Below are 16,805 nucleotides of genomic sequence, written 5' to 3'. Positions count from 1 at the left end.
CCTTCAAGGTTGTGTGTTCCAGGTACCATCATCATAAGATGGGAAGGCATTCCAACCTCCATCAGACTGTTGTGTAAGTGGGAAATAGACTGGCTGGTTTAAACCAGTGAGGTTTCAGGAATTCTCTATTCCTACAGCAAAGCCTAATCTATCCTAACTAAGACATGACTCAATAGCTCTATGAACTTGAGACAGTTATTTAATCTTTCTAAGCCTCTATTTCCTCACTTGTAAATCTAGGCTTGAGGCTACTAAAACATATCTCATAGGGCTGCTTTCAGAAGTTAGTAAAAAATGCATAGAAAGTGATTGTGCAATAATCCGAATTTCTTTTAGGAAAAATAATCAATTTTTTTAACCTGCTTCTTTTAGTATTTTATTTCACTTGTACACATGACCCTTTAGAATGGAGAACAATCACTATATATTTCCTAATCTGTTAAAGAATTGGTCAGAAATTAGAAAAAGTAGAAAATAGGAAGAGACTCCGATTTGGGAGCAGACTAAGATAAGGTAGAAAAGAAAAAAGAGTGCTAAAGAGATAAGAATAGAAGTAAAAGCTCTGTACAGATATCTAAAAGAAGAGTTCAGGGAGTCTCATAATAACATAAAAAATGAAATATCACATTGTTTCAAGTTTCACAAAAACACTATAACATTATACTTTAAATAATTTAGAGCCATGACTTCAATTTACCAGTTATTAAGTAAATCAACTCACACTATGATATACATAAAAAATAACATAGAAAGTTTTAACAATTTTTAAAAGGGGGATTTTTTTTCAATTATTCAAAGAAAAAGGAGAAATTGCATGTGTAGGATAGGGTGATGGCAGTGGGAATTAGCAAATTTAAAGAAACCAAGGAAGAGATGAAAGATTATATGGTTTAAAGAGAAGAAAAATAACAACCAACACCACAGCCACAGAAGTCATCACCACACTCTTACAAGCTGACTGAAACTGTTTTAATAGTGTGGTTTTCTCTGAGGTAATAAGCTCCATTAACAGAAACTATGATGTAACTTTGAAACTATCCATATTAGCTCCAGTAAGTTATTTCCTTCCCCTGAACCCAACTGCATGAAGTAGCAAATCCCTGGTTGGTTAAGCAAGCACTAAAATTTTGGAAATGTAACAAATGCATCTGTAAGATTTCCAAGATTCCAACAATAATCCCAAAGGGAAAATATACTGATTCAATCACTTTGGTACTGCATCACAGGCACTGAATAGAAAAGTCAATAAAAGCATCCGAGCACGGAAAGGCAAGCTGTAGTCAATATCAGATTTTGAAGGAAACTATCAGATAAAAAAATCATTTAGATTTACTGAAATTTACTTCCTAATATTTGGAGCTTAGACTGAATGGAATTCAGAGCCTACATCCAGGCTTATTTAAGTCTATATCTTCTCCTTAACCTTCTCCATGCGCTATAAAAAGCTATTGGTATTATTATCCATTTCACGAAAAAGATCATCTGAGTTATACTTGGCTACTTTGTAACATACCAAAAACTTATTTGCAGAAAAAAATTTAGTATCACCAAATTCATGCAATGACATTTAGCCAGGCTTAATCAAAACCATTTATTTTATACGAAAAATGAGTAATAACCAGAAGTCACTTATCATTTTTGCTGTTGGCTTTATATTCATAGCCACAATTCTCAGCTGAAAATTATGAAGCTTCTCAATATCTCTCCTAAAGGAGAGACTAGTTAAGTCTTACCATGTATAGAAAGTGACTCTATCTGAACCAGAGAGCCCAGCCCTTCAACCATGGTAGAATGGTGGCTGGCCACAGCCTTTGGAAGCAGATGGGGCTTCACCCTGTGGCTTTGCTGTGTTCTCTTAAGCAATCCCTTACCACTTTGAAATAGGCACGATGTTTGCCTCTGATTGCTGTGAAGCACAGCTCTTGAGACACAGTTCATACAAATAATCTAAAGAAATTGTTATTGTGAAGAGATGTGCAATCTTTTCTCTTAATGATTTTCCTCTCATTGTAGAACATCACTTCTATAGAGTTTAGTTCTTCCTGCCCACCAAATTTCAAATGTTCAATTTGTAATTCACAAATTGAATTCAAGTGGAGGCATGGTGTTTTGGTGGTTTTTTGTGTGTTTGTTTTGGGTTTTTTTATTCCTTTAGATGTTCCTACATTCATTCAAAAATAATCATTGAAAACATAATATTGTGGATGTGCAAACATGCAAAAGTATTTACAGTACCTCTCACAAGGAGTAAAGATCTCATGAGGAGACAAGCCAGAAACACACAGGACAGCTAAGAAAGTAAGAGAAAATAAGTTTATTCTGAAGAAACAACCACCAAGGAAGAATTAGAATGAGCTGGAGTCAGTTGCTGAGAGAGGTTTCCTGGGTAAGCTGAATCTCAAGATTAGAATAAATGTCTCTCTCACTGGGGTAATTATTTGCATAGCTATATTGCATTTCTTCTTTCAATAAATTGTGGAGTACAGATAGTAGATTTTACCCATCTCCGTGACTTCCTCTGGGTACAAAGAAAAAAGATTGTGCTGCTCTATTTAAGCTAACTCAATACCTCCAATTGCCCCCCAGTGAATTAAAATACTAAACACTAGAGCAGAAACTAAATACAGAGGTGACAAAACATACTTTTTCTAAAATATAAGAAATATCAGAACCATTTAGTAGGAGTAATCAGAAAGGAAATGTTGGCTTTCAGGTGAGATGATTTAAAAAAAAAAAAAACTGGGAAAACAAATGGGAAGGGGAAAATAACCAGAAAAACAGATAAAATGTGTTCACAAGAATTGAGCCATAAATAATGAGATGACATATAATATGATGTCAAAGGAAAAAATGTAAAAACAATATGGCTTGACTACTTTAATGTAATAAAGCTTCTGGAGCATTTAACCAATAAGAAAACATTACTGGAAATTAACATTTCTGAATCTACATTCCTAAAGCCTATGGGTACTCAGGTGCTCTATAGAATAAAAGTTATTATGGCCATGTAGGTTTGAAAATATGTGCTTTTGGGCCGACCCCGTGGTGCACTCGGGAGAGCGCGGTGCTGGGAGCACAGCAGCGCCCCCGCCGCGGGTTCGGATCCTATATAGGGATGGCCCGTGCGCTCACTGGGTGGCCGGTCACAAAAACGACAAAAAAAAAAAAGAAAAAAAAAAGAAAGAAAATATGTGCTTTCTTAATTGAAGCACTTCCCAGAACTTTTAATTAATATGTACTATTGTAAATCTCTGAAAGGTAGGGGTAGTATAAAGAGTATCTAAGGTTATTTGACCACAGAATTCTCCTTCACCCCAAGTAAAATATTTAAAAAACACCAACAGAAACAGTCATATTCTTTAGCACATAGTTTGCTCACTTAACACATGAGCAGTCTGCCAAGGTCAAGTGTTCAGATACCTGTACCAGTCAGCCTCCAGAAAAAAAAAAAAAAAAAAAAAAAAAATGAGCAAAGTCTTCAATACAGCAAATCTATATCAATTTTCCAAATTAGTGGATATAATCCCAGTTTACTTTTTCCTTTGATGTCTGTGCTTTTGGGGTGTTATTCATAAATTCTTTGCCCAGCCCTACATCCTGGAATGTTTCCTCTGTTTTCTTCTAGGAGTTGTAAAATTTCAGGTCTTATATTTGTCTTTAATACATTTTGAGTTGATTTTGGTTTACGGAGAGAGGTATGGATCAAGTTTCATTCCTCAACATATGGAAAGTGTTCTTAATTTGCTAATTGTCAATCACACAGCTGAATTTTTCTGTGTCCTGTTAACTTGCTCTATGCATACTTTCTTTGTAAAAAGAATGTAGTCGAACTTCCCATTAGTTCCTGTTCACATTTTCAGGCTCTGAGTAAGCTGATTTATTCAGTAACACTATAGCAAGTACACTTATGGATAAATATTTGACTATCCCCTGATAATATTATTATAGTCATGATATTAAATTCACATATTGGCAGGGCAATGGGATGAACAGTAGAGGCAGAATTATAGAATTTGATAACTAGAAGTCATCTTAAAGATCTTCTAGTCAAATCTCATTTTACAAATGAATTAAGAACAAGTGGTGAAATAACTTTTTCAGGGTCTCACAGTCAATTGGTGGAAATCATTTCTCCCAGTCCGATCTAGTCCATGATTCCTTAAGAAAAAAAAATTAAAACAACTCTTTAGTAAAAAACAAAAAAGAAGGAAAAAATACTATGTCTGTTTCGACTTTATTTTTAAACTATTCTTTAATAAGGCTAAAAGAAAAAATGAATTGTGATTCATTCCATCTTTATTCATATGTTTCCAACAAAACCATCCCCAGCATCTAGCAAATTCCTTTATACCCAATGGGTTTTCATTTAAATATCTGAATTCAGAGACTACAGAATGAATAAAGTGGTTGCTTACTTCATAATCCTTCCCATTAACAGAAGGCTCACATCTTCAGTCCCTTTCACTGTCATCTCACCCACTGTGCTGCAAAAAGCACAAGCCATGTGCTGAGACCATCGTTAGGGCCACAGCAAGGCCAGAACAGCATTCCCTCCTGCCGCTGCATGAAACCCCCTAGGCCAGACTTCACACAATCTCCAAACTGGGTGTGCAAGAGTCACTCACACTTGAGCCTGAAAGACAGATGGAGCTGATGAGAAACTTTTTATTCATCTTAGGCCATTACTTGGGAGCAGGGAGCTCTCTTCTAAAAGAAGTTAGAAGGGGACTAGATTTTCAGCATATGCATTGAGCTTGACAGATAACGTTTTACCTTTTTTTTTTTTAGCTGCTAAATTTAGTGTTATAAAACTGTCTTCAATGTTTGAAAGCTGAGGATTGGATATATGTCATGTTAACATTGTTCAAACCTCACGACTGTTTGAGTTAAAATTGAAAAAGCCTTTTTCCAGTTGGATACACTTTTTAGATAAATTTTCTGTTTAAATGTTCTGGAAATATTCACCCATATATTGAACTATCTGCCATAGCTTTACATCAAGAAGATGAAAAGCCCAAGTAAATGACAAGACAGTAAAAATGGAAATCTGATTATTAATTTGAATTTATCATATTTGCAGTATAATGAGATTATATCAACACTTTTGATGCCATAGTTATGAGAAGACTGGCTTAAACAAAAACAAAACTGGAAAATTTTTGCAACTCAACAAACATTCATTGAACAACTTTTCAATATATGTTCTGTAGGTATTGTTCTGCTAGGATTAATTTTTCTATGGTGTCTACAAGTATGGGATGTGTTTCATCAGAACACTTATTATACAGCACATGCATATGTGATTATGTAGTGTGAAGTGATATAAAAGTGACTTGTACATGAATGTCTAAGATAAAATAGAAATTATGAGAGAATCACATGGATAATACAAATTGCCATGGGGCGTATATTCCTGAAGGAATTTGAATTAGAATGTGCCTGGAAAAGTGGATAGAATCTGAACCAATGGAGTGAACAAAAGAGCAGAATATTAGAGTTAGGAATACTCCAGTAAGAAAAGATAAGTAAAAATTGTATTTAGATAAAAACATCAATTAATATAATGCACCATGGTAATAAAAGACCAAAATCACATAATCATTATCTTATTAAAAAACTCAGAAAAAGCATTACACAAAATCTGAAACCTTTTTGTAATTGAAAACATTCAACAATTTAGTAATACAGGGAACTTCCTCAATCTGATGAAGTGCATCTACGAAAACATGCAGTTAACATCATACTTAATGTTGAAAGATTGAATACATTTCCCCTAAGATCAAGAATAACACAACAAGGTCCACTCATCACTTCTATTCACTATTGCATTTGGGGTTTCAGCCAGGACAATTAGGCAATTAAATGAAATAAGGCATCTATATTGGAAAGGGAAAAATTAAACTATTCCTATTTGCAAATGACATGGTGTTGTATGTAGAAAATATCAAGAAATCTGCAAAATTAATTAGAAATAATAAACACATTCAACACAATTGCCAGATACAAGATCAATATTCAAATAAAAAGTACAAAAGTTAATTGTATTTCTATACACTGGAAATGAAAACAATTTCATTTGAAATAGGATCAAAGAGAATAAAATACATAGAAATATGTTTTTAAGTACAAGAGTTGTACACTGAAAACTACAAAACATCATTGAAATAAATTTTTTTAACCTTTTTATTAATTTTTTATGTTAAAAATAGACTCAAAACTCATAGGAACTATTACATTTTCTCTTTCAAATTATATTTTACTTTTTTTTTTTTTTTTTTTTTTTTTGTCTTTTTGTGACCGGCCGCACCACGCTCAGCCAGTGAGCGCACCGGCCTATATTTTACTTTTATTAAGTAACTTTCCCTAATCTTTGTTAATTTATATAATGGTTTTTTTTGGAATAAAATATGTGATCTCCTTTATTCTCTGTGTTTTTTTTTTTCTTTTTATTGTAACAAAGTTGATTGTACATATCTGTGGGGTACAGAGTTGAGCACCACCACCCACGTGCAGTATATGATGCTTACATCAGAATAGTTTTTATATTCAATAATATACACTATCATTGCTGTTCATGGCCCTTTACCCATTCTTCCCATTCCTCCCATCACCCTCCCTTCCTGCTTTCATAACCCCAGTTGTCCTTTTGAAAGTTCAATGTATTATTGGGAATATTGTATCTTTCTTTCTTTTTTTAATTTATATGTTTATAATTTTAGCTCCTACTTATGAGTGAGAACATATGGTATTTCTCTTTCTGTGTCTGGCTTATTTCACTTTATATGATTTTCTCTAAGTTCATCCATGTTGCTGTGAATGGCAATATTTCATTATTTTTTATAGCAGAGTAATATTCCATTGTGTATATATACAACATTTCCCTTATCCAGTCATCTGATGATGGGCATTTAGGTTGGTTCCAGCTCTTGGCTATTGTAAATAGAGCTGCAATAAACATGGGGGTGCAGATATCTCTCCAAAATGAAGCTTTCCATTCCTTTGTGTATATACCCGTGAGTGGAATTGCTGGGTCATATGGCAGTTCGATCTGAAGTTGTTTAATGAATCACCATGCCATTTTCCATAATAGCTGCACCAATTTGCTGTCCCAACAACAGTGTAGGAGGGTTCCCTTTTCTCCACATCCTTGCCAGTATTTGTTGTTCTCTGTCTTTTTGATGATAGCCAGTCTAACTGGGGTGAGATGGTATTTTAATGTGGTTTTGATTTGCATTTCTCTGATGCCGAGTGATGTTGAGCATTTTTTCATGTGTCTATTGCAGGGTACAAAATCAAGTCACAAAAATCAGTAGCATTTTTATACTCCAACAATGGATTAGCAAAAAAAGAAATCAAGGAAGTAAGCCCATTTACAAGTCACAAAAAAATAAAACAAAATACCTAGGAATCAACTTAACCAAGGATGTGAAAGATCTCTATAATGAAAACTACAAATCACTGCTGAAAGAAATTAAAGGGGACACAAAAAGATGGAAAGACATTCCTTGTTCATGAATTGGAAGAATCAATATTGTGAAAATGTCCATACTTCCCAAAGCAACCTACAGATTCAATGCAATCCCCATCAAAATGCCAATGACAATCTTTACAGAAATAGAAAAACCAATCCTAACATTCATAAGAAAGAACAAAGGACCCCAAATAGACAAGGTAATATTGAGCAAAAAAAATAAAGCTGGAGGCATAACACTACCTGACTTCAAACCATACTATAAAGCTATAATAACCAAAACAGCATGGTACTAGCATTAAAACAGACACTCAGACCAATGTGACAGAAAAGAGAACCCACAAATCTACAGCCAACTGATCTTTGACAAAGGCAGCAAGAATATACATTGGGGAAAAGACTGCCTCTTCAACAAATGGTGCTGGGAAAACTGAACATCCATGTGTAGAATGAAACAGGACCTGTACCTCTCACCATACACCTAAATCAATTCAAAATGGATTAAAGCCTTAAATATAAGACCAGAAACTATAAAGCTCCTAAAAGAAAATGCAGGGAAACACTTCAGGAAGGAGGACTGGGCAAAGATTTTATGAATATGACCCCCAAAGCACAGGTAACAAAAGGAAAATAAACAAATGGGATTATATCAAACTAAAAAGCTTCTGTACAGCAAAAGAAACAATTAATAGAGCAAAAAGACAACCTACAGAGTGGGAGAAAATATTTGCCAACTACACATCTGACAGAGGACTAATATCCAGAATATGCTAGTAACTCAAACAACTTAACAGTAAAAAAACAAATAACCCTATTTAAAAAATGGGCAAAGGAACTGAATAGTCATTTCTCAAAGGAAGATATGCAAAAGGCCAACAGACACATGAAATAAATTTTTAAAAAGCTAAAAAGAAAAATTTTTTAAAAAGAGGCATTCCGTGATCACAGACTTAATAACATGTAGATCCTTCCAAATTGATCTGCAGCTTCAAAACACTGCTATCAGAACCCCTACCGGCCTCTTTCTTTTCTTTTCTTTTCTTTCTTTCTTTCTTTCTTTTTTTTTTTTTTTTTTTTTTTTTTTTTTTTTTTTTTTTTTGCAGAAATTTACACCCTTATCCTAAAATTTATAATGAAATGCTGGAACTCAGAATAGCTTAAACAAGACAATCCCGGGGGGGGGGGGGGGAACAAGAAAGTGGATGAAGTCACACTTAATGATTTCAAAACTGCCAAGCTACTATAGTAATCAAGACAGTGCATTAGTGACATAAGGATAGACATATAGATGGAATACAACTGAGAATCCAGAAATGACCCACAAAATAATTGTGTGACCAATTGATCTTTGACAAAGTGGTCAGGATAATTCAATGGGGGAAGAACAGTCTTTCCAACAAATACTGCTAGGACGACTAGATATCTACATGCAAAAGAAAGAAAGGAAGAAAGACAGATGAAAGAAAGAAAGGAAAAAGTACAAAGAAAGGAAGGAAAGGAAGGAAGGAAGGACCGATTTCTTTCACTATGCACAAAAATTAATTCAAAATGTACCAAAGAGTTAAATGCAAAAGCTAAAACTAAAAAGTTCTTATAAAAAGCACAGGAATAAATCTTTGTGACCTTTGGTTAGGCAATGATTTCTTAGCACAAGCAATCAAAGAGAAAATTGATGAAATTGTATTTCATCGAAAGTAAACACATTTATGTTTCACAAGATACCATCAAGAAAGTGAAAATACAACTCACAGGCTGGGAGAAAATATTTGCAGTTCATATACCTAATAAGGGGCTTGAACTCAGAATTCATAAAGAACTCTTAAAACTCAATAATAATAAGACAAGTAACCAATTAAAAAAATTAAGATATTGAATAGACATTTCTCCAAATATATGAATGGTTAGTCTTTTTAATGATGCTTAGCATCATTAGTTATTAGGGAAATGTAATTGAAGGCTGCAATGTGATGCCACTTTACATTCTCAAGAATGTCTATGATCAAAAAGACAATAAGAGTACAGTAAATGTGTAGTGAAATTGGAACCCTCATCCATTGCTGGTGGGAATGTAAGATGATTCAGCCACTTTGGAAAATTCTTTTAGCTATTCCTCAAAATGTTAAATATAGAATTACTTTACGACCTAACAATTCTAATCCTAGGTAGATACTCAAGAGAAATTAAAATACATCCACACAAAAACCTGCATATGAATGTTTATAGCAGTATTTTACATAATACCAAAAAGTGAAAACAACCTAAATGCACATGAACTGATAAACTGGCAAACAAGATGTGGTCTATCCATAAAATGTGATATAATTGGACCAAAAAAAGAATCAATACTGATACGTAGCACAACATGGATAAACTTCAAAATCATTATTCTAGATAAAAGAAATTAGTAACAAAGATCAAACACGGTATGAGACGACCTATATGAAATGTCCAGAAGAGGCAAATTCATAGATACAAAAAGCAGATTAGTGGTTGTCAATGGCTGGTGGGGGGAAGTAAAGGAAGGAGTGAAGTGTGATCTCTAATGAGTACAAGGTTTCTCTCTGGGATGTGAGAAAATGTTCTCAAATTAGAACATTTAGAACATATTTTAGAATAAAGTGGTGGTTGCACAATTCTGTGAGTAAACTAAAATCTATTGAATTATACACTTTCAATGGTGAAATTTATGGTATGTGAATTATATCTCAGGAAAGGGTTAAAGAGAAGTAGAGATTAAAATTAAATCTCATTTTTACCAATTACTAGTGTGTGACTTTGATCCACAATTTTCTCATGTGATAAATTAGAATAAAATTATCTGTTACAGAGCTATTCATAAAATTCAAGTAAGAGCATAAAATGTTTGTAAAAACTTTAAAAAATGTATCAGTGGGAAAGCAGGACACTTTCCTCTATGTAATCCACTCTGGCTGGAAGATAGATGGCATTAAAGACACTGTTCCACAACAATCCATTGATCCCATGTTATGTGTCAGGGACTCTGCTAGTGCTGGGCAAAAGCAAATGGTCAGCAAAATGTCATAGTTCATGCCTTCACAGAGCTTACAACTTAGTGGAAAATAAGACATCATTCAAATCATCATAAAAATAAAAAATCTTATAATGTTCTTAATGTTTCAAAGGAAAAGGACAAGTTCATGTGAGAGTATTTAACAGGCACATGATTTAGTTTGGGGATTGCTGCAGGAGGGTGTGATTTGAGGTGGTATTAAGGAAGACTGTTCGGTGGCAGTGTATTAGTTGAGATCTGAAACATGAATAGGAGTTAATGGTGAGGAGAAAGTGAGTTTTCCAGATAGAAGAAAGCCTTGGGATGGGAGAAAGCATGAAGCAGTCAAGGATCTGAAGAAATAGAGAAAAGAAGGGAGTGATTTTATAAAGGTGAGTCTGGAGAGAAGCCAGATTGTGTAGAGCCCACAGGGTGATCTTAAGAGTTAAGTTTTTAATCTAAAAGGACATGGAGAACGATAAATGCTGGCGAGGTTGTGGAGAAAAAGGAACTCTCATACATTGTTCGTGGGACTGCAAAATGGTGCAGCCTCTATGGAAAATGGTATGGAGGTTCCTCAAACAATTGCAGATAGATCTACCATATGACCCAGCTATCCCACTGCTGGGAATATACCCAGAAGAATGGAAATCATCAAGTCAAAGGTATACCTGTTTCCCAATGTTCATCGCAGCCCTCTTTACAATAGCCAAGAGTTGGAACCAGCCCAAATGCCCATCATCAGATGAGTGGATACGGAAAATGTGGTACATCTACACAATGGAATACTACTCAGCTATAAAAACGAATGAAATACTGCCATTTGCAACAACATGGATGGACCTTGAGAGAATTATATTAAGTGAAACAAGTCAGGCACAGAAAGAGAAATACCACATGTTCTCACTTATTGGTGGGAGCTAAAAATTAATATATAATTCACACACACACACACACACACACACACACACACACACCAAAAAAAAAAAAAGGGGGGGGTGGGGGGAAGAAGATATAACAACCACAATTACTTGAAGTTGATACGACAAGCAAACAGAAAGGACACTGTTGGTTGGGAGGGCGGGAGGGAGGAGGGAGGGAGGTTTTGGTGATGGGGAGCAATAATCAGCCACAATGTATATCGACAAAATAAAATTTAAAAAAAAAAAAAACAGAAAGCAGAAGTTAAAAATAAATAAATAAATAAATAAATAAATAAATAAAATAATAAAATAAAAGGACATGGAGGCCAATGAGGGCTGTTAAACAAGGGAGGATCATGATCAGACTTGGGCTCCTCAGGGTCTCTAAAATAGAAAGGCTGGATAGAGGGCAATGATCCAGTAAGAGACTGAAAAGGAAAATGAGTGGTTAAGGAGGAAAAAATAGCCAGGAGAATTTGGTGTCATTGAAATAATTACAGGAATGGAAAAAATAGTTATAGTTCAGTAGTAGGAATAATTTTATTATTGTTGGTTGCTTCTGGGAGTTCTGTTAAGAGACAGCCTGAAAAATAATAGATTTAACAAAATGGAAATCATAGTTGATCCTAGCAAGTTCTATTTCTTTGAATTTTCTGGGTTAGGAATCAGAATGGAATGAATTGAAGACGTGAGAAATGAGGACATTTTATACAGTGTAGATTACTCTGGTTGTGAAAGAGAGATAAAAAAGTATGCTCAAAGGAATAGTTTTTGTGATATTAAAGACAGAAGACATTTGAGCATATATAAACAAAAATGAGCAAGATTTAGAGAAGTGGATAAAGATTGAAAATTAACAGCAGTGTAGGGTTTCTGAGATGGGGGAAAATAAGTCAGAGATGAGAGAGAATCAGAGCAGATGCAAACATTTGTAGTTTGGCATCAGGAATTTGAACAACTCCCTGTTTAATGGTTTCTATTTAATTTGGTAAAAAAAAATAAAATAGAAAAGGTAACACATCACATACCAAGAATGAGGGTGAAGGTGACAGGGTTAGAGATCTGAGGAGAATCAGATAGAATTAACACAGTTATTGAAGGAATATACAGTAAGAATTCTAGGCAATGCTGAGGGCCCAATAGCATGTAGTGGCTCTCAACGCATAGTGGTGTAAGTCTTTCCTTATAGGGTGTTTCCTCAGCACTGCTCACCTGCTCAGGTGCAGGCAAAGGAAAGTGACCCCGTTTAGAATGTTGTAAGATGGAAGTAATGAAAATATTGAGTAACAAGGGAATTTAGATTTCTAGTAGAAGAGAGATAGAAATGAAGAGTGATATATTGAAAACTGCAGCATATGCACAGTGAAGATGGGAAGGACCTATATGGAGAAAAATCAGTGGTTGTGATTAGGTAGAAGTAGTGATGGTAGGTGGACTGCAAGCTTAGGGGTAGGAGATGGTGATTAGAGCATGGGGACAACCATCCATCATCACAAAAATCTCAGTGTCATGGCTTTACAGTCATAAGATCCACTCCCCTATTCTCCCTCCTTACCATCTTTATTCTTTCTTTGGTTCCTGAAGATTAGCTATCATCCCCAGTTACAGCAGCTGCTAGTGGGAAGAACCAGAGATTTCAGAAAGGTGACACAGAGAAGGAAGTACAACTGCAATCAGGGTCAAAAGGAAACCTTACCTGTAGCCACTTGGAAGCAGATGGGCTGATGTAACTTCATTTGTGTCTTCATATTCCTTAGCTTGCAGTAAGTGTTGTAAATTGATAATATGGATCTTCCTGGATGTATCTTAACAAGCTGAGTCTTACAAGCTGAATGATAAAGAGAAAATCAAACCATCATTCACTGAAGATTGTCAATGAAATCAACAACATGACAGTAGTGATGGAAACTATGATTTATTGAGAATCTTACGTTGTCCAATCATTCTCACAACTTTATGCATTTCATCTAGTTTAATACAATAAATCTAAAGGGTAGATCGTATCCTTCCTATTTTATACTAAGAGTAGCCAAAAGCCAAAAAAGTTAAATAATTTGTTCAGGTTACTCAACTACTGGCATAACAAGTCTTTAAATACAATTCTATTAACTCCAAAGCAGTCTTCTTTTTACCGTGCCAAACTATAAGTCACAAGGAAAACTGTGTAACTTAAACATCTTTATACTGGTGTGTATGTATGTTTGTGTGAATATGTCCCATACTACGAACCTAAGAGATAAGTAAATTAGTTATTTTTTATTTTTATTTAATATATGGAGAGAGAGGCACAAAGAGGCAGCAATATTAATTGATATTTTGCTATAATTCTCCAAGGAAATACAAGTGGCTTAAAAAAATTTTATCACTTATATTCAATGGCTGTACTCTTACAATAGTGTAAATGAAATTTCTGTATAGCAACATACCATTAGAGATTTGAGGAAAAGAAGTAAAGTAAATACAAATTAAAGTGAACACAAAGATTTGACCAGAGATATGCAGTTCAAGAATACAGAATATCATTGTTAAATGTGAATAAACTTAACTTGTAAGAATATTAGTATATAAACAGTCCTTGCTCTAAATCTGTAATTATGCCAAGCCATACATTTTGTTAAACCCTCTTCATATTTGTTTAATTTTTAAAATGTGCAACTTCCAGGAATTGCTTCAGAGAGAAATAGCTAATAAAGGCATTGAAAAGATTCCTCATGACATTGCAATTTATATAGCATGTTTTACAAAGTCAGCTATAAAATTTTAAGATGCCACCCTAAAATCTGAAAACTGGAGGCCTCACACTAGCTACTGAGAAACCAAATATTGGTTTTCCAGGCAGAGGAAGATAAGACCTTCCTTAGATGAGGTCACAGTGATAAATGCCTAAGCCCTGGCTCCCCAAAGGCAGATTTTAGACAATATCAGTAGCAGTACATTGGCTAATTTCCCTTATTTTGAAACTGCAATTGGGAGCAATGATTTCTATCACAGTGGAAACCACAAACACTTAGAGGATTTTAGAGTAATGTCAGCACCTTGAATTACACTCAGGAGCAAGTAGTGGCCAATGCAATCTGGCTTGCTATGTATTGTGTGATGTAATTATTCAACCAAACCTGTATCATACACCAGAGAACAGCAAATCAAGTTACTAATTCGTCCAAAGAAAAGTAAGAAAATTGCAGTGTGACAACTGAACTCAGTCAGCCTCCAACACTTAGAGAAATCTGACTTTTAACAATCCTCAGTTCATAAATCATTGACTGAAAAATAGTGCAATTTTTTAATTAACCCACATTCAGACTATAATACATATATTTTTTTCTTTAGAAAATACAAATATTTGGAGTAAAATGTAGGGCAAATATTATAAATGAACTAGTTATAGAACCTTTCTCTTCCACATTTACTTGGCCATCCATCCCTTACATAAGATGACCTCAAATAAGACAAAAATATAAACATGATGAAGTAAGTAATGATATGTCTTTTCATAGAATATCATTTCCAATATAATACATCTTTCAACAAATGTATTATTTTATTGTGTAGCTGTTATATCTACTTCCACTAGTTTGGAATACAAAAAAATGTCACTCAATATTGACACCTTAAAGGCCACAATTCTGACCCCTACTACAGTTTATTAATAAACCCAGCTGTTTCTCTGAATTCCCAGTATGCTCTCTTTCCTGAGTATATAGCCCTAGCTAAAATTATTATTGGTGTAAGAGGAACTCAAGAATTCCACTTCATAATAAAAACTCTCAGGAAACTAGGAATTGAAGGGAACTTCTTTAACATGATACAGCATGTCAGAAGAAAACACATTTTTAACACAAGTAATTAATATTAAAAGACTCAATATTTTTCCTCTAAAATTGGGATCAAAACAAGGATATCCAATCTCACCACTCCAGTTCAACACTTTGTTGGAAGTATTAGCCAGTGTAATAAAGGAAGAAAAAGAAATAAATGGCATATGTATTAGAAAGAGTAAAATAAAACTGTCCCTATTCACAAATGTCATAATTACCTATGGAAAAATCCCAAGGAATCTATAAAAATCTAGAATTAATAAATAAGTACATAAATGCACATTTATGTACACACACACACACACACACACACGGGGGGGGGGTCTTCAAAAAGTTAATGGATTGGTTCCATATCCTGGCTATTGTAAATATAGCTGTGATGAACATGGGTGGGCAGGTGTCCCTTTAACATGATGATTTCCATTCCTTTGGGTATATGCCCAGAAGTGGGATTGCTGGATCATATGGTAGCTCTATCTGTAGTTGTTTGAGAAACCTCCATCCTGTTTCCATAATCGCTGTGCTAATTTACAGTCCCACCAACAGTGTAGAAGGGTTTCCCCTTTCTCCACATCCTCACCAGCAATTGTTATCCTCTCTCTGTCTTTTTTATAATAGCCAGTCTTACTGGGGTAAGGTGATATCTCAGTGTGGTTTTGATTTGCATTTTCCTAATGATTAGTGATTCTGAGCATTTTTTCATGTACCTGTTGGCCATTTGTATGTCTTCTTTTTAGGAATGTCTATTCATCTCCTTTGTCCATTTTTAATTGAACTATTTGTTTTTTCACTGTTAAAGTGTTTGAGTTCCTTGTATAATTGTATAATCTGAACATTAATCCCTTGTCAGATGTATAGTTTGCAAATATTTTTTCTCATTCTGTATGTTGTCTTTTCATTCTGTTGATTGTTTCCTTTGCTGTGCAGAAGCTTTTTAGTTTGATATAATCCCATTTGTTTATTTTTTCTTTGTTGCTTGTGCTGTTGGCAACTTATCATTAATTTTTTGCCCAGTCCTATATCCTGAAGTGTCTCCCCTGTGTTTCCTTCTAGGAGTTGTATAATTTGAGGTATTATGCTTAAGTCATTAATCCATTTGGAGTTGATCTTGGTACATGGCAAGATGTATGGGTCTAGTTTCATTTTTCTGCACATGGATATCCAGTTTTTCCAGCACCACTTACTGAAGAGGCTGTTCCTTCCTCAGTGTATGTTCTTGGTACCTTCGTCAAAAATCAGTTCTCTGTAAGTACATGGGTTGATTTCTGGGTTCACTATTCTGTTCCATTGATCCATTAGCCTGCTTTTATGCCAGTACTATGTTGCCATCAATGGACAACTAGATAAGGAAAATATGGTATATGTACACAATGAAATACTACTGAGCCATAAAAAAAAATGAAATTTAGCCATTCACAGCAATATGGATGAGCATGGGGAAAATTATGTTAAGTGAAACAAACCAGGCACAGAAAGAGAAATACCACATGTCCTCACTTATAAGAGGGTGCTAAAAAAGAAAGAAAGAAAGACAAGTAACCACAATAATACATTGAACTTTCAGAAAGAGAGAACAGATCTAT

The sequence above is a fragment of the Cynocephalus volans genome, chromosome 14, assembly GCF_027409185.1.
Source record: "Cynocephalus volans isolate mCynVol1 chromosome 14, mCynVol1.pri, whole genome shotgun sequence".
NCBI lineage: Eukaryota > Metazoa > Chordata > Mammalia > Dermoptera > Cynocephalidae > Cynocephalus > Cynocephalus volans.
This window is presented reverse-complemented; position numbering follows the sequence as displayed.